General features: G+C 44.1%; 1 protein-coding gene across 22 annotated transcripts in view; it reads left to right on the forward strand.

The window, feature by feature from the left end:
- ZNF469 (zinc finger protein 469) overlaps positions 1-19604 on the forward strand; it is a 243180-nt gene that overhangs the window by 9787 nt on the left and 213789 nt on the right. For 18 of the 22 annotated variants that reach the window (XR_010306008.1, XR_010306010.1, XR_010306013.1 and 15 more), the window contains exon 2: positions 3009-3075. The gene's annotated coding sequence lies outside the window, so the exon portion shown is untranslated. Of the gene's footprint in view, positions 1-3008; positions 3076-3254; positions 4924-19604 lie in introns of those variants that run through there. The other 4 variants (XR_010306009.1, XR_010306005.1, XR_010306006.1 and 1 more) reach the window with 4 other exon arrangements.

Genomic DNA, 19604 nt, shown 5'->3' on the forward strand with positions numbered 1-19604 from the left:
CTACCATATGTGTTTGGGTTTGGTATTTTCATCACTGATCCTTTTGGGGTTTAGAAGGTCAGTGGTGTTAAACTTCTCAGCCACCTAAGAATAGCTGGGGAATCCACTAATTTGCACATGTTTCATGGCATAATTTGATTATCAGACACCTGAAAGCCACTGGAGATAGGGGCTGGAGTGAATATTTGCTGGGATGAGCAGATTTTCTCTTTGGTCTCTTTGAAGTACAGCTGTGCTAAAAGTGTGATCATAACACTCGTAGGCAGGCATTTCTTATCTGGCTTCTTCTTTGCTGGGGGAGTGTAATGTAATGTGAAAGGCGTTTCTATGGAATTTCTGGAATAGCATTTTACAGGGTGGGAAAAACAGGATGTCTGCAGAGGAGTCCAGCCTGTGAACTTGCAGAGAGGGCTCGCTGGGAAGGAGCTGTGACTTGGTGCTGCTCACAGCTGTGACTCTTGTGCTGCAGAATCACAGGCTGGTTTGGGTTGGAAGGGACCATTCGAGGTCATCTAGTCCAACCCCTCCTGCAGTCAGCAGGAACATCTTCAGCTAGATCAGGTTGCTCAGACCCCAAACAACTTGACCTGGAATGTTTCCAGGAATGGCACATCTGCAACTTCACTGAGCAACTTGTTCCAGTGTCTTAACGCCCTCATAGTGAAAAAATTTGTTCATAACATCTACATTTACCCTTTTCCAGTTTAAAATCCTCACCCCTTGTCTTCTCCAAGTGGTGTCAGAGCATTAGAGGGACTAGCTCCCTAAAGGTCTTGGCCTCTCTATCCTTAAACTGAGATTAAAAGTCAGGCATGGAAGTTACTATGATCCTGTGGTTTTGAACAGGGGTAGAGTCTCCTTCTCTGGAAACTTTTCAAAACCCTCCTGGCTGCGTTCCTGTGTGGCCTGCCCTCGCAGATCTTGGCTGGACTAGGTGATCTCTGTAGGCCACTTCCAACCCCTAAAATTCTGTGATCCCTGGTTGCTGAATGAAAGATGATTTCTTGAGGTTAGTTCATGTAATCTCCATGACTATCATCACACCTTCTCAAAAGGATCCTCTTCTACATCTTCATCTTGGTCAGCATCCAGACTAGGGGAAATGGAGTTGGAATTAAGACTTTGCTCATTGGGATTAGCCACAGTTCAAGTATTGATCTGTGCTGATGATACCGACATGCTCTGTTGCTGCTGGTCAGGTGATGCTTAGGAGGAGGAGATGGTTGCCATGGTTGATTTAGTGTTTCTCACTGCAGCTCAGTTAATAGATGCCACTGTCCACTTCTGGTCTGCAATGGGCAGTCTCTCTGAGATGGCAGAAATTTGCTTCTCTGAGTCACCATACACATAATGAAGTCTTACTCGTTTTGGGCAAAGGACAGTCTGAGCACATTGCTGAGGTCTTGATTTCATTAGCTCAGTGCTGTAGTTCATCAACCCTCATAAATATTTATCTTTTCAGCATTCTTTGTATGATTTCAAAACACTGGCCATGTTCTAATGGGATGCTTCATCTTGTTTATTGTCCGTCGGCTTTGCCATAGATACACTGACAAAGAAATCTCTGTTGGCCTTAATGAATGGGGCAGCACGTTCCCTTCTCCATCTGTTTGTGAACCTGGTAAAAGCTGCCTTTGCATCAGCACTCCCCAAGTGGATGGGGAGTGGAGCCCAGTTGGGGATTCCCCCTCCAGTGCTGTGAGTAAAGAGGAGTTGCAGCTTTGCCAGCCCTGCATGCTTAGAAATCATCAGTCTGTTGCTGAAACTCATGAGGTCTCTAGAAAATAAATAAATGGAAGGATATCTTAGTTTGCTTGCTGGTGGCTCTGGTCCTGGGTGAAGTTGACGCTGGATTTCTCTGCAGTGGGTCAGGTTTTATTCTGAGGGCAGAGTGGGAGTATTCCCTGACACAGCAGACTCTAGGTGTTGAGACGTTTCAAAGATGTTTCTGGATAAAGCTCTCTTTGGTGGTGCCCAATGACAGGACAAGGGGCAACAGGTACAAACTGGAATTGGGAGGTTACATCTGAACACTTTGCTGTGAGGGTGCTGGAGTCCTGAGCAGGCTGCCCAGAGAAGTTGTGGGGTTTCCTTCTCTGCAGAGATTTCAAACCTTCCTGGGCAACCTGCTGTGGGTGACCCTGCTTTAGCAGGGAGGCTGGACTGGATGATCTCCAGGGGTCCCTTCCAACCACTATCATGCTGGAATGCCCAGCAACTGGAGACTGTCTTGTGTGTGCTCACTTCAGAGGCAACAAAAGGCAATCTTGTCTCAAATGGATAAGGACCTTAATTTTTTTTTTTAAGTGAAATTTGGGTGTTTGAACCTTATTCTTGGTGCTTTAGGAGTTTTTAACCCACTTAAATATTTATGAAGGACACCATTAATGGCAATCTCAACTACTTGAAGTTGTAGATGTTTAAATGGCTTAAATGTTTGCTGTTGGTTATGTGGATTTGGTTTGGTGGTTTGTTTTTTTTTTTTTTGGTGGAAGGGGAATTTTTTTTTTTTTAATTTTGGCTTGATTTGTTTGCTCTTAAATGCTGATATTATTAAAACATAGTAACAGTGATCTTTCATGGAGCTTTTTGCAAAGTTCTGAGGAGAGAATGGGCTGTGTGGTCATTGCTATTGATAATGTTTGTGCTACCAAGGACTGACTGAGTCTGACAGGAAGAAACTGCTGAGAAAACCTATCCAGGAAACTTTAGCACTATAGGACTTTATAAAGCCTATTACTTGGTTTTCTTCCAAACATTTTACTTATTAGAACAAAAGATTTTTTTGGGAGGAAAAGAAGGCTTAATATTATTATTTAAGCCCACAAGAACCATTCCTTTATAGAATGGGGAAAAGTTCATGATGTGAAGAAAACACAACCTGAGGTGTCTACTTCTTAGTAAGTCTGGAAAGTTTTAATGAGTTAGAGGATCATTATCTTGTTCAGCTATGGAAAATACTTAAATTCTGCAAAAGTATTAATTATTTTTTTCCCCTCTCCTTGCAGGCAGGGTTATTGATTCAACACACCGATCCTGTCCCATGTGAAGTCATCTCCTGAACATCCATACCAGGTACTTTCTTTCATGGCATGCTTGTCTTGTCTGTGCTGTCTTTCCCTTTAATCCTGCTTCAGAGAGAACTTTATGCTCTAGACAATATTGAGTTTGGAGTTCAATCTTGCTTTTAAGAGGCTTGCCTCCGTATTTTGCCTGCCTCCTGCTGGCATTCCAAGTATTTTCCTAATTGCAAGAAGATGCTTCTGCTCATGGAAGCTGGGAATTGACGAGACCCTTGGAAATGGAGACCGGATCTTGTTGTTTGGAGTGAATGGAAGGTATGTGGAGGCCTTGAAAAACCAGACTCTCTAGTTACTCAAGGAGCATGTGGTTAGGGCTGGATGAAGGACCTCGGTGTCCCTGCTGATTTTTGGTTGCACTCACAACCATCAGTCCTGTGCCAGTGAAAAGCAATCGCCTTCCCAGCTGTTTCTTATCACAGATGGAGCCTGTCAGGAAGAAGAGCCCCATGTGTGACCTGAGACATCCTGCATTTCTGAAGTGTCTGAAATACTTTAATACTCGTTGTCAAACTGATCCCCATTGTCTTTTCACCGCATTGAAGTTATGGCATGCTCTGACTACAGAGCCCGAGGCAAGGCTCGGTCCTGGCTATAGCGTTAAACTGCGCGAAGCACTTCGCCCATAGCCGTGATAGTTTTCATATGTTTCCTTGTTGGTGTTTACTACATTACCTCTATTTCCACTTAAAAATGAGCATGTGGCTGCAAAAGTAAGAGAGGGGAGCAGAAAGCGAGTCCAACTTGCCCTCTTTCGCTACACAGGGAAGATGATGTAGTGCACAGGCACGGAGCCATTCCTTGTCACGCGATTGGGATCATCCTCCGTGAATATTTTTTCCATCTAGAATTTACTGATCTGCTTTGCTGGTTTTTGGTGTGTTGTGTGTTTTTTTTTTTTTTTACCACACTTCTTTGTTTATTCCCCAACCACTTTGGATGAGCAAAAATTGCGCTGGCAGGAACATTTGTGGGAAAGCAACATCACGTTGCATACTTGTGCGAGTAAATATTCACAAGAGAATCCACGTCGAGAGCACTCGTGCGGCCGCTTGCGAGTTCCCTTCCCATTACTCACCAAAGAGGCTTGTAGAATGTTTATAGCTGTTTGGTGGGCAAACAAGGTGGGGATGGTTTGTGGTTTGTCTAAGCCTTTTGGTAGCCAAGTCTGAGATAGAAATGAAAGCATCTGGCTTGGGTTGACTAATTGAGTGGCACTGGTAGCCCAGACTCAGAGCGACTGGTTTCTGTCTGTAGTAACTCCAGTGTATCTGCTCAGGCTGTTCATCAGAGCTAAAGGCTGGAGAAATCCGTGGAAGAGTCACGGTCTGTTTATGGATTGTTATGACTTAAACTAAGAGCTAGCTTTACTGGATAAATGAGCAGAGCATTATTTGATCAGCATTAGGGAAATGGGAAGACTCTATTTGCCTCTCAGTTTTGAGCGTTCTTGAAGCAATTACAGCTAATGCCTATGCTTCTGGTGATCTGTTGCTGAATGATGATGATCTCGTGGGAGTCCCACATTCTCTGCTCTGAGTGCCCTGCACTGCTGGATACAGGTTTTTTGCTTCTCCCTTTGCAAATTGCTGGGGAAAGCAGCTGTTTGTTGCCTTTGATACTCCATTTGTGAAGCCCAATTTAAGTAAACATCCCTGCCTGATTGCTCACTCTGTTTCCCTGTAGCAGAGAAGTCATTAATAAACCATTCCAGTTGTGGTTCTGTAGACAGATGTGGGTTTTGATGGACACATTTTAAATGGAGGTCAACCGTCAAACAAAAGTTGCCTCATTCTTTAAGGATGACCAAGGTAGCTGAAATAAAGTTGGACGTTCTTCTGAAGTGCTGGATGTGTGTCTGAAGAAAGCAATTAGCATTTTGTAGCACAAAGCACATCCACTGAGTGGATTAAGAGTTGGCTGCTACATCAGAAAGAGTAGTCATCACTGGGAAGCCCTCCTGAAATAAGAGAGGTTGCTTGTTGGGTTCTGTGGAGCTTGGCACTCTGTTATTCCATCATCTCATCAGCCACCTAAAGTCATGATAAAATTCCTGCCGATGAAGCTTTCGTACAGCTCACCCTTTGGCTGGGAAGCAGATAGTGGTGACTGAAGAAGTGATACTCTGTAGCCTGGAAGGCTTGGTAAGCTCAGCCTGTGAAAATAAAACATGCTTTGGTGCAGATGTAGTTCTACATCTGGATTTTGGGTTCAAAGAGTGTGGTGGATGGCGTGAAATCCAGTTGGTGGCTGGTCACAAGTGGTGTTTCTCAGGGCTCTGTATTGGATCCTGTTCTCTTTTTATATGTTGTGATCTGGGTGGGGTGACTGAGGGCTCCCTTACAAAGTTTGCAGAGAATACAAAGTTAGGTGTCAGTGATGTATTTGAAGATAAGGCTCTACAGAGGGATTTGCATAGGCTGGATCAACAGACAAGGGCCAGTGGGATGAATTTCAACAAAGCCAAATACTAATTCTTGCACTTGGGTCAGAACAACCCCGTGATTGCTTCAGGCTGCAGGAAAAGTGGCTGGGAACTACCTGGTTGAAAAGGACATTGGGTTTTGATAAGCAGGCAACCAAATGTGAGCCAGTTTATGCTCAGGTGGCCAAGGACAACACCATTCTGCCTTGGATCAACAAGAGCATGGCCAACAGTAGTAGAAAGTAATTGTGGTCCTGTACCTGCTGCTGCTGAGGCCACAACTCAAGTACTGGGTTTCCTTTTGGTCCCATTGCTTCAAGGACACTGAGGTGCTCAAGGGAGTCCAGAGAAGGGCAGCAAAGCTGGTAAAGGGTTTCCAGAACAGGTTTTGTAAAGAACAGCTGAGGGAACTGGGGTCATTTGGCATGGAGAAAAGAATGCTGAGGGGAGACCTTTTGGCTTTGTACAACTCCCTGAAAGGAGGCTGGAGCCAGGTGAGGGCTGGTCTCTTCTCCCAAGGAGCAAGTGATAGGATGAGAGAAAAAGGCCTCAAGTTACCCCAGGGGAGGTTTAAATTGGACATGAGGAACAATTCCTTCATTAAAAGGGTTGTCAAGGCTGCTGAGGGCAGTGGTGAAGTCCCCATTCCTGGGAAGGGTCAAAGTCATGGCTGTGTGGTGCCGAGGGACATGGCTTTGCAGTGCTGGGTTGATGGTTGGGATTGATGATCTTAAAGGTCTTTTTTTAGCCAAAGCAATACTGCAATTTTTATGATTCAGCATCTGGGATCAAGGCAGATGAGCAGTACTGATGGCACTGCCACAGAAATAAATGCCTCCGTGAAGCCCAGTCCACCAAACTGGTGAAAAAGAACCAAACACCAAAAAAACAGTGTGATGCTGGGACGTGTGTAGGAGAACCTTGTGTTCCCCTGCCAAATCGTGTGACTTTGGCCTTTGTTTTCTAAAGGATATCAGCAAATAGAAATCTATGTGGAAGAGGGCTAAAAAAATGATTTGAGAGCTGGGGAAAGCAAGATCTTAAAAAAGAAATAAAAATGAAGTGAGTTGGTATTTATGCACTGGGATCATTTTAAGAGAGAAAAGTTTGGAAGCAAAAGGAAAAGATATGGTGAGAATCCTAGCTGGAAGCTAAACCTCAACACATTCAGCTGTAGATCCAAAGCATGTGTTTCTGAGGAGGAGTGCCACAGAGGATTTACTGTCTCTTGGTGCTTGTCAAAGCAAGGCTGCCTGCACGGGAGGGATGCTTCTGCCAGGACCCAAATGAAGCTTTAATTGTGAGGCTTTAGCTGTTGGGCTCTACACAGGCACGTGAGTGGGTGAAATGTAATGGCTGGGGTGATGCAGGAGGTCAGCACAGATGATATCATGGTCCCTTCAGGACTCGTAGCTTCAGAAATAAATGCATTTGAAAGTCCTGTGATATTCCAGTGGAAAGGGACTGGCATTCCTTGAAAGGAGAGATTGAGACTTGCAAGCACCATAATGTCCTTGTCAGCTGGCTCGGTGCAGCTGGCAGTGGTGGCTCAGCCTACCTTGTCTCCTTCTTCCAGTAAGCTCATCAAAAGAGCTGAAGCACTTGGGGCTTATGCTGATTACCAGCTCTGTAGTGTTGGGGTTTTCTCTCATTGGAGGTCACAGAAAATAATATTTAGATGAAAGCCTGGCCAAGTAAAACAGTTAGTTATTAGGTGTCTTGACAAAATGAGTGTTGGGAATTGAGGACAGTTTCATGCCTTGTTCCAGGAGTTCTGAGCAGGCAAACTGGCTTTGTCAAGGCAGGGGTAACTCAGGGCACATTCTTCCTTCCTTTCATATCTGTCTGATTCTCAAGGCATCTCTGCAGTACCATGTTTCCATGCTTTTCAGAACTATTTGCCACTTTCCAGTGTTTCATCAGAAGAGAAGGTTCTGATGAAGCGGAGAGCGATAACAAATCTGCCGCCAACCCATTTATTCACTTTTATTTTGGGGGAAACGAGTATTTAGGGGCTTTTTCTGGCAAAACAAGGGGAAAAATATTTCAGGTCAGATACATGACATGTGATGATTTCTTATTAATCCACTGCTACGCTGTGTTGCGATTAAGTTGAGGATTGATTCCAATGATGCTCTTTGGAGTCCTTGGAAAGAGTAGTGCATCCTCTCTTGCAGGCTGCGCTGTGCCCATCCTACCTTTCAGCCAACGTCCTTTTTGCTTATATTATCCTAGAATTGAGCAAGCTCAATTATCTCTATTGTGTTAAATGATTTCCAGATTGGAGGTGTCTCTAAGCAATAGGTAAAATGTTATCCATCTGCATCTCTTTGGGATAGAGATGAAGGGTGCTGTGCGTGTTGCTGTGATGTTGTTACCTCTGTAGCTTATGTGGGCCTGGAGACAGCAGACTCAGGGTCCTTGGCTCATGATTAGGCATTTTGGGAGTGTTCTTTTTTTTTTTTTTTCCTGTTGTGTGGCTGCAGCTGGAGAGGAAATACCTTGGTGTTGTCAGCTGAAATGTAAACAGAATGTCCATCATCAATCAGAAGTCATTGAGGTTCATCTCCTCTCGCATTCGCTCGTAACCATGGGAGAAGCAGATTAACGTGAACAGTACTGGTGCAGGCATGTGGTTTTGTGCATTTTTAAAGCTAACCAGATGTTTGAAACATCTTTCTGAAGTACAGATGATATAATGACTCCATAGTAAGAGCAAGCATTGGCAAGGGAGATATGAATATCCCTCAGTGTGGCATGTAGAGATGAGCTCCTCGTTCATAGCCTTGGATGAGTTTAGGAAGTTCACAGGCTACCTAAGGACAAAGGATTTTTGTTCCAGGCGTGCACTCTGTCCTTGGTAACACACAGCACTGCTGGACCAAGGACATGTTCAGGTTATTTAATTTCAAGAGAAGCCTCCACTGGACAATCAACTTGGCACTTGTGGGGTGCCTCTAAGCCAAAGGCTTTACACAACACTCATTCTGCTGGGAAGTCCCTTAGGTGATAAGTTTGTTGGAAAGATGTGCTGAGCTCGCTGGAGCCATTGGGATAGCAAAGATCAGTGGCTACCAGGCTGGCAGAGCAGTGGTGATCTCTGAGTGGCCATCAGAGAGCTGGCAGTGCCAGGCTACATACCGTTGGGAATACTTAGTTCCAAGTGACTGTTCGCATGACATGGTACTTGCTTGAGCCTTCAGCACAGGAAGAGAGGAAAAGCATGCAAGAACCAGACAGGATGACTAGACTTATGTTTTTTGGCCACTTACCTATGAGATTTTGAAAACTGCAGTGTGAAAGGGAAGGGAATAAAATACTCTGGGGTGCAGGTAATCTGATATGGAGGCACTGGTTCCAGTTCCTTAGTAGGAACATTATTGTCTTCAGAGGAGTCATGCATACGTTTCCTTTTATATCAAACAAACAGATAGCAATTTCCTGCCTCACTTATGTTTCAAGGCCATAGTCTGTCTTCCTCTGTCTTCTCCTCTTGAGAAATTCATGGTAGCTTGAGGAATGCAGCATCTGTCAACACATTCTGAGCGAGAAATACAGAAGCTGAAAACCAGGACTTGACAGGAGGTGGCTGGTGGACTGAAATACCCTTTCCTGATAATTCTTTTTGGGTGGGTTACAGGAGGAGGGAAGAAGGCTGGGTTGAATGCCCTGCTCTTCTGCTTGGGAGGGCAGAGAACGCATCTGAAACACAGCAGGGAATGAAAGGGTGTTAGTCCAGGGACAAGTGCAAAATGTCCACATCAAAGTAAATCTGAAGTGATTTTACTAAATCGGTTAAGCTTCAGGAGCGTTTAATATGCAGCAAGCACAGTTCTGGGTGCATTTTGACCTTCGTTATACCTGCCTGCTGGTTTATTTCTTTGGCTAGAACCCTGCTTCTGCTTCTTCTGCATCCAGTTAATACAATTCCTAGATATCTGGTGCTGCTTTTCTGCCTGATGTGCAAGTTGGAAGCACTACAGTGTCACTTCAATTCCTAACCAGGTACTTCACCATCAGATTTAATCAGAGTTTTCTGATCTATTTGTTTAATCCTGAAATACTCAGCTCAGTTTGGATTGCTTTTCCAGGCTGGTTTAGACCTGTGAGTCTTTTCAAGGTCTCCATGCCATGTATAGTCTCTGTCACTCCTGGTTTCCACAGTGGAGATGCCCACAGCAAAAAAGCTGTTGTGCTGTGTGGAGTCAGCTCTGATCTCATAATGCCTGAAAAATGCTAGTACAGATAATTGTAGTAAGATAAATGAGTTGATTTCCTATGTTTTCTGCAAAGAAATGGTCACTGAAGCAGAGAATCACCGAAGGTGTTTGAAGATGCTGATTTAATTGGCAGGTTTGCCTCTAGCTACACAGTTAATTCTCCAGAGAAGGTCTAATTGCTTGGCTCTAGTACAACAGTGTTCATCTGCAGCTCGTGATGGATTTGTGCTGCGCTATCCCCGGAGCCTACAGAACACTGCCCTCTCGTGTGCAGCCCTGAGATGAGCTGGGCAGCATCAATTCGTTCCCAAACAGGACACAGATTCGGGAGTGTCAGTGAGAAATTAGTACTGGTCTGTCGCCACATGTTGCTGTGCTCTTCCTTACCGTGTTCTGTGTGACATGATGGCTGCAGAAGCTTGGGCACAGGTATATTACAACGTGTAACTTGTGGGGAGTTGTATACTCCATGCCTCACTGCACTGAGCTGTTTTCATTATTCTTTTGGCATTTTTTAATCCTCCTAGATTTTGTCTGTCTTTCTGACCCTCATGCTCTAACTACCATAGGTTCTAATGACTTGCATGCACATGGTCACAACTGGACTCACCTGCCAGACACTGGAGATTAAGGTGCAGAATGCAAATGTAAATAGTCCTAAAATAAAAGATTGAGCATCGATTACCTGCATTACTTGCTGGGTGCTTTTCCATCATCATCAGTTCTCACTGTAGTGTTACTGTTTAAAATGCACGTTGAGGTTGGAGTTCTTATTTGACACAGACTCTAGGAATGAGAGAAAACTCTGTGCCCTCCCCCATGCTGCTCTTCTATGATGATCTTCTTTCCTGTTCTGACCTGCTGCTATGCAAAACCCCCAGTAATTTTTTTTTTGCTGGGCTCTGTATAATAAACTCTGGTCCCCATATGATGGCAATGGTCCTTGGCTTCTTCTGTCTCCATCTATTGTTGTGTTATACCCTTAGCTACCTGTGCAGATCCAGGATGCTGCATTCAGCCAAGGGAAGTCATCAGAGGAGTGGAATTGCATAAGCCAGAGATATTGTCCACATGGGTGAGCTTCTGGAGTGCAAGGTCCTGTTGAGCAGGGCTGGGTGTGAAGAGCAGCATCTGCCCTTTAGAATCTCATTGCTGAGTTGTAGTTGATGGCATTTCTCCATGCTTGGTCCCATGTTTGCTTCCAGCAGACTTCTTGCATCAGGCACTGCACATGAGGTGCAGCTTTCAGAACATGGATGTATGAATCAGTGGCTGGTATCTCCTCCACTCAGAGAGAGAGTAATACTTGCCACCATTAGTTCAGTGTGAGAAGCACTCCAAATTGAAGTTGTGCCAGGGGAGGTTTAGGCTGGATATTAAGAACAGTTTCTTTACTGCAAGAGTGGTCAGGCATTGAAACAGGCTGCCCAGGGAGGTGGTGCAATCACCACCCCTGGAGGAGTTCAAAAAACATATGGACATGGTACCCTGGGATGTGGTTTAGTGGCCATGATGCTGTTGTACTCTATGATCTTAAAGGCCTTTTCTAGTTGAGGCAATTCTATGATTTTATTCTTTTTGGACAAGAAAGTTGGAACAACAAAAAGTAGAAAGCCTGAATCCAAACTGAGATGGGGTAATTTGAAGGGTTTTCCCAGAGTGTGTCTGGAACAGAGCTGGAACCCTGACTGGCTTGCGGGTGTGTGAGTCTGTATGTGTCAGACGTGGCAAATGGATCAGGAAAAATAAATGGAAGTGCTGGTGCTGTGGCCAAGAAGATGTCAAGAGAACAAGAGATTGCTCTGGTGATGTTGGCTATGAAGGTAGGCTTGGGAATATCTGCAAAGGAATTATCCCTCTGTTTCTATTCAGTCTGGGAAATACTACTTTGTGTGTGCACTGCTGAGTTAACCAGGAGGCTACTTGACTCTTCTTGGAACTGGACAGGAAGACCCTGGGTATTAGCTATCTTTTCAGCCTGAAAGGACCAATATTGCACCTCTGAGTCTTCTGCCCTTTCCTTGACTACCAGGGCTTTTGCTCTGAGCTTGCCATTAAATCCGAAGCAGAAGAGCAGAAAACCACTCTTCAGGCCAAGAGTCTGTGTATGTTGAAAGCAGTGCAGAGATTCAAAGGTTCATAGAAATCTGTGATCATAGATTTTTTTTCAGCCAGCAGCCATGCAGTTGAGAGGTGTCCAAGTGTCCTTGTTGAGACACCATGCTTGTGCCACTGAGAGCAGGATTGGTGGTCTGGGTTGGTCTAGCAACATACAGGTGACTGCTGAGGGTTCATAGCTCTAAATATCTTGCCTGTTATGAATGTAATGCCAGAATTGTCTCCTCTGATGCTGTGTTTGCATGCAGAGGCTGCAACAGCAATTCCATGTTCCTATAATCATTCTGCTCAGATCAGAATCAGATGCTAACAAATGTGAGCACAGGAGGACTGAAGGCTTTTATTACAATATCTTTTTAATTATCAAGATGGGGAACCACATTTTACAAACTACAATAAATTGAATTTTATTATGGTTTGTGTGAGGACTTATTTAATAGTAAATTACACAAGACAGTAACAAAATTCTTTTTTCCTTCTCTAAAGTTTACTTGCTCCCTGTTGAACTCTAGAAGAGCGAGCTGTGAATTGAAGCAGAGGGCTACAGATAAAGTCCAAATGATGGTTCATATTTATGGGGTTTAGATTGGAATAGTTTAATTCCAGATTGTGACCACTATTTTAACATCTGTGAAATCTAAACCAAGCAGTTATGCTTTATTAAGATCTTGCTTCTCCTGTTTTCAGTAGGTAATTTATGAAGTCTCAGATAGCCATGGTTAGGATTTGGAAGAAGCTTCACTTACTTTTCTTGTTTGGACTCATGGGTAATCTTGGTGTTATGACCACTCAGGGCTTCTGTGGGGTGTACTCATGGGTAGTCTTGGTGTTATGACCACTCAGGGCTTCTGTGGAGTGTACTCATGGGTAGTCTTGGTGTTATGATCACTGGGGGCTTCTGTGGAGTGTACTGCTACAGGTAGATGTGGCAAGAATTTGGTCACAAAAAGCATCTGCCCTAAACTAGGAACCACTGGGTAATTGCACCTTCCATTCAGGGCTTAGCTTATTGATGGTCTGTGTCCTGGTCTCTTGATGAGCAGAAACTATTCTCTCGCCCCTTATCTCTTATGCCTTGTTATGTTATCAGAAGTCCATTGAGCAACCCACAAAAAGCCAGTTTTGAGTTCCATCATTTTTTCCCTACTTTGTAGCATTTGTTTTTGTATTGGAAGTTGCTGAAGAACTTCCAAGGTCTCTCTTTCTCAGTGTGAAAGTTGCCTTTTGCTGGTGTGCTTGGGCTGAGATGTGGCAGCATTACTTAGCAGAGAAGTTAGAGAGGAGTGATCTCCTCTGGTGAAAGCAGGGGAGAGTACTCAATGTTCAACAGGTGACAATTTTGTATGCAAACATGTCCTGGGACCTTGCTATGGCCTAAAAGAAAAGACTGTCTCTTAAAAGACCACCTCTTAAAGAGAGGGCAGAACCAAGTAAAAGTTTGGGACACTGGTTAAAGGAGATGCTCAGAGGTTATGTTTGTATAAACAAATGCACTGCAAGTGTTTGAGCAGACTTAGGGGCCATACACACACATACATAAATATGCAGAGTTCCCTAAGTGCCTGAGTTCTCTTCACTAACAAGAGATAGGAGAAGAAGAAATGGCCTCAAGTTGCTCCAGGATAGATGTGAGGAACAATTTCTTCCCCTACAAAAGGTTGTTAAGGCTTGGCCCAGGCTGCCCAGGGGAGTGGTGGAGTCCCCATCTTTGGAAGGGTTTCAAAGCCATGGAAATGTAGTGCTGAAGTACATGGCTTAGTGGTGACCTGGCAGTGGGAGGACAGAGGTTAAAGAAACCAACAGATAGAGTGAGGTGCCAGTGTGATCAGGTTTATACTTCCATTTCACTTCAGTTCCCTGGGAAGGCATTGGAAAAGTAAGCCATTAGAGTTACAAATGGCAGATTCTTTTCTGCCCCAGTGGCTACATCAAGGATACAGGTCTGAGATTATTCTCTTGTGCATGCAGTCATCTTAGAATTCTGGAAGGGAACAGTTTGTCTGTGATTTATAATAAATTATTCATCCTTTTTTATTACCATAATAATCAGTTTTTATGGTTACCCAGTGAATGCTATTATGAAAGCACAGAAAAAAGCTATTAATTATTTTCCAAGATTTTCTAGTATTTAGTTTTGTGTGGTTTTCTTTTCCTCAAGTTTTCCCATTCTGTAGATTTCTGATGTTATCAGGAGGTGAAGCATTTATTCTTTTTGAAGATTAAAGTCTCTGAGCACACTTTATTTTGTGTGTTGTGCAGCAGCATTGCTGTTTGCTGAGCTAGAAGAACATGACAAGAACTTAGCTGGGTAAAGTGCCTCCTCAAGGGTTGCTGGATGCCTCTTCCTAGCCTTTTGATCCCAGAAGCAGTATGGATTATGCATGTGTTTCCATTAGCCTTGTGTGGAGATGTAATTGATTGAGATAAATACCACAAACAAGGGTTGGGTTCTTAAATCAGAAACTCTAACTTGTGCCAGGAACTAATGGAAGTGGACTGGAATGGAGGATTCTGCTCCTTCAATAGGAAAAGTTTTAGTACAGTTTAGCTACAGTCCCCAGGGACCGAACTATTGCAAATCTTAGTGCAGAGGCTGTATTAAACTTGGAAAACCCCATTCACAGCCTGGGTACCAAGGGTGCTGAAGGGCTGGACCCATTGCCAGACCTGTAATACATCCAGAGAAGGGCAGCAGAGCTGGCAAAAGGTCTTGTGAGGAGCAGCTGAGGGAACTGGGGTTGTTCAGCCTGGAGAAAAGGAGGCTGAGGGCAGACTTTCTGGTGTTCTACAACTCTCTGAAAGGAGATTGGAGCCAAGTGGAGGTTGGTCTCTTCTCCCAAAGATCAAGTGACAGGATGAGAAAAGAACAGCCTCAAGTTGCATCAAGAGATGTTTAGGTTGGACATGAATAATGATTTCTTCCCCTTGAAGGTTTGTCAAGACCTGGCCCAGGCTGCCAGAGGCAGTTATGGAGTCCCCATCCCTGGAGGGATTGCAAAGACATGGTGTTGAGGGACATGGTTTAGTGGTGATCTGGCAGTGCTGGGTTAACATTTGGACTTGATGATCCTAAAGGTCTTTTCCAGCCAAAACTCTTCTATGATATATTGCAATGTCTGCCTTTGGAGCATAGAGGGCATGGTCTAGATTATTGCACTGGGGAGCACCTGGGTTATGTCATAGTTCTGGATCTGGAGTTCAAAGCTTTATTAAGTGTCACTGGACTGGTGTATAGCTGCTGGTATTAGAGGCTAAGTGAGTATGAGAAGGCTGCATAAAAATCTCTTCTTGACTCTGTCTAGATTTTGATGGGGTGAATCTCATTTAATGCAACCTTCAGTGTTCCATATAACAGCAGTGGGGTCAGTATTTAATACTCAGTCTATGGAGCACTGACCACTGCAATGAGGTGGGACTGCACACAGGAGGATCTCTGCACAGACAAAAAGTATCAACCTCTAACCTCTTTAATGCCTCCAAGTTGGATTGAATAAAGCTTCTCTAGCTGTCTGCTTCTGATTTACACCAAAACAGGTTAAAAACAAACCTCCCACTCTTTTAAACCTGCTTATTTTCCACATTTGGGTCTCCTTCAAGTGAGCCTGTTTAATGTACACACAGAGCTTTTGTATCACATCACACAGTGATGAGATGCTAGGTTGTAAAATGATGATAGCTTCCCAGCACACCTAGGATATTTGATATTGGTTCATCCTGTGTTCACTGATTTTGAGCTATGGTTTTTGTCCTTGGTGTCAATCCAAGAGGTCACAGTTTAGCAGTATAGCTAAGCACATTCCTTGGTTAAGGCACTTTGCTGTGTCCAGTGAAATTAGTCTCATGCTGAGCTGCAGCCTAAATACCGAAGGAAAAATATACTTCAAGAACCCATACCTCCAGAGCTTGTTTGATACTATACATCTCTTTGGCCTCTAAGTGTCATAAGGGTTTGGAGCATCTTCTGGAGGTTGTGCAGAGCTAGATCACTGCTTAACACAGCCATAATCCTGTCACCTCTTCTTTAGATCGTGATAATTTTAGAGAGGAGGCTCTTCATCCTTTTCTGCGTTAGCAGAGCACCAGAGGCCCTGTCAGTGCTCAGTAAATCCGACAGCCTCTTGAGAGTTTGCTTTACTGCTTTATGAATGGTGGAAGATCTGCAGTTCAGAGCAAAAAGAAGTGTACAGGAGCAATAAGGTGTCTACTTACATTTTGTGTGGTGCTGAGGGACATGGTGTGCTGTAGCATTGGGGCTGGTAGTGTTTAGTTAATAGTTGGACTAAAAGGTCTTGAAAGTCTGTTGCAGCCTGAATGATTCCAAGTTCCAGTGTGAGGAAGCTGGGGTTGTTTAGCCTGGAGAAGAGGAGGCTCAGGGGTGACCTGATTGCTGTCTACAGCTGCCTGAAGGGAGGTTGTAGCCAGGTGGGGTTGGTCTCTTCTGCCAGGCAGCCAGCAATAGAACAAGGGGACACAGTCTCAAGTTGTGCCGAGGGAATTATAGGCTGGATATTAGGAGGAAGCTCTTCACAGAGAGAGTGATTTCCCATTGGAATGGGCTGCCCAGGGAGGTGGTGGAGTCACACCCTGGAGGTGTTCAAGAAAAGACTGGATGAGGCACTTAGTGCTATGGTCTGGATGACTGGATAGGACTCGGTGATAGTTTGGACTGGATGATCTTGGAGGTCTCTTCCAACCTGGTTGATTCTATATATGTGTGTTTCTTACAGCTGAAATGTCACAAAAGAGCAATTAAAAGGGCTTTGTTTGGGTAAGGTTTGAGAGCCATTCTAACAGGCTTTGAAGACTTATGATTAACCAGTCAGGTGAAGGAACCTAAAAATCTTTTTGGTTTGGAAGAGGTGTAGGGGTGGAAGCCCTTTCTGGGAGAGAGAATTGGAAGGGGTTGAAAAAGGGGGAAAAAAGGGAAGAACTGTCAGCTGGATAAAGGGCAAAAAGGCAGGAGAATGGCCAAGACTGTAATGATGGAATGTATCCAGAGATACTTGAAGTAATCTGAAAGTTAGGTAGGAAACATGACCCTCCAGCTGATGTTTCTCAGATGCAAGATGCAGTATTTCCACTTGTGATTGGCACGCAGTAGGGCAGTAGGCAGCATCTTGGCATGATGGTGACAGCTCTTTCAATGGAAGTTTTGGGAGTTCTGTGCACTGCTGGTGAGTGACACGTTGAAAACTTGACACACAGAGTGCCTGTGATCTAGGCTAATGATTGACTTCATGGCAGCATGTGTGTGAGGCCTTCCAAGAAACAGTCACTTGTGTTGGCACTGAGAGCTGCAGCCTTTAACAGGCCCTCCAGAGAAAAACACAAATGTGATATTAAATTGTATATCTAAGAATCATAGAATTGTGGAATTGTTTGGGTTGGAAGAGACCTTTCAGATCACCAAGTCCAACCATTAACACTGCATTGCCAGGCCACCATTAAGCCATGTCCCTCAGCACCCCCTCTCCACAGCTTTGAAACCCCTCCAGAATGGGAACTCCACCACTGCCCTAGTCAGCCTATTCCAGGGTTTGACAGCTCTTTTGGGGATGAAATTGTTCCTCATGTCCAACCTAAACCTCCCCTGGCACAACTTCAGTGGGAAATGTCTGAGTAACACAGCTCATGGAATGGAAGATAAGGCTTTGTTAAGGGAAACCTCACGCACACATGCAAACAGCCAGCTTCTGCCTTTCTCAGTGCTCCTCTTTGTGCATGTTCTCCTGGTGTGCTATAACTTTGTAGAGATTGGCCGCCTTGTATGTGATCTGAACCTGGAGAATCTTTGCTGTGAGGGTGCTGGAGCCCTGGAGCAGGCTGCCCAGAGAGGTTGTGGAGTCTCCTGCTCTGGAGAGATTCCAAATGCACGTAGACATTGTCATCCTGGGTGAACCTGCTGTTGCTGACCTGGTTTTAGCAGGTGGACTCAAGTAGATGATCTGTAGAGGTGCCTTCCAACCCTCACTGTTCTGAGATTTCTGTTAGCTGATTAAATGACCTCCTTATGAGCTGCTCCAGAGAGTTCAGATCTTTGATTTCATTGAATACTTGAAAGATCTTGAGTTCCTCCTTATGAGGAAGGGACAATTTCAAATGATATATCTCCATTCACAGCATCTTGCTGGTGAATGTGCTGATGTGTAGTCCAGGGCCCCACTTGTAGAATACCAGTGCATAAGTACTGAGTGCCCAGAGTCTCCTTCCTGTCATGTTTATTCCCTCTCTCTTTCACACCCAGCAAATCCCCAGGAAGTGCACTAGATACTATTTTATGATGCTTCTGATTGGACTGTTGATTTCCTTTTGGTCCTGGAAAATGCAGTCGCCTTTTGGCCAACTGGTTTCAGTGTTGGCTTATTATCATCTTAGCTGTGGCAGTGGAAGTAATCACTGCTTGGGTGCTAGGAGAAAGCTGAACAAAGCTAATTGGAGGTTAATTCTTTACTGACAAACACCAAGTGAGGTGCAGTAGAAGAAATAATTGCAGCAGCTTCTGGAGGTTTTTTTCAGTTCTAAGTTTATTATATTAATCAGGAAGAAGTACTTAAACTTCTTTGTGGTTGCTGAATGTAGCCCTTGGCACAGTACACAACAGTGGTCAAAAAAAGCAAACAGAAGTGTTAAGAGGCATAGAAAACACATGGAAAATATCTTGCCATTGTATAAATGGGCTGAATGCCTGTGCCTCAAGTGTTGTCTTCCATTCTAGTCAATTAATCTCATGAAGGAGGTAGCAAAATAAGAAGGAATTTGGAAGCAGGAGAAATGAAAAGGATTGACTTTTGAAGATTTGGCTTCCCATAGTGGATTTAAAGTCATTGAAAGGAGTGTAAAGCAAGGAGATAAATTGATTAAAACCTTCTTTCTAAGAATGTGTGACAAAAGAGACGCTCAAAGAGAAAAATCAGCAAAGTGGATTCTTAGATGTTGTGTACCTCCCAGAATCACATTGTCACCACAACCACAGGTTGCCACTGAGGCAAGGAGTTAAACCTCCAAAACCCAAACAAAACCAAACCTCCACAACTAAACACGTAGCCACATTCAGGAGTCAAAATACCAAGGTGATTGGATTCTAGAGAGTCAAGATGATGGGGGGGAGGGTTATAAACTAGCATGTGTGGCTTGGATTTGTTTGCTGTCGCCATCTGGAGGAGTTTCTTCCTCTTTGTGTGGTGTAACGGAGGTTGAGATGCTTCTCGTGTTTAGATGAAACCAATACAAGAGGGCTGGTGGCAACTCTGACATGTTATAGTAGCTTAGATGGGAGATCTAGACTAGAAGACACTTTTGACACAGGATGGTGACATACTGGCCCAATTTGTCCCATCCCTGGAACGACTGCAGCTCAGGTTGTTTGGGTCTCTAAGCAGCCTCATCTAGCTGAAGGTGTTCCTGCCTGTTGCAGGAAGTTTGGACTAGATTTGTTCTTTTCAAACCAGCCTATGATTCTCATTTTTTCAGGTAAATATATTTTTACCTTTCCAATCTTGTCAGTGAATCAGTTTTGAGTACAGGACAGACTTAGGGCTTTTGGGGTGAGGAATCCCATAAGCAGTGCACTCTTGATGCAATGTCCTCTCCATCCTCTGAGGAACATGCTGCCTCTTATCTGTCTCACCTTATCCATTCTTCTTCCATCATCTTTCATCTTCCCTTAATTAACTTTTCCTATTCTGCTGACTGTACATACTCCTGAGATTAACATGGGGGGAGTGCAGTGTTTCAAGAGAATTGAAAATCAATTTCTCTGTC

This window comes from Pogoniulus pusillus, chromosome 20 (assembly GCF_015220805.1).
Source record: "Pogoniulus pusillus isolate bPogPus1 chromosome 20, bPogPus1.pri, whole genome shotgun sequence".
Taxonomy (NCBI): domain Eukaryota; kingdom Metazoa; phylum Chordata; class Aves; order Piciformes; family Lybiidae; genus Pogoniulus; species Pogoniulus pusillus.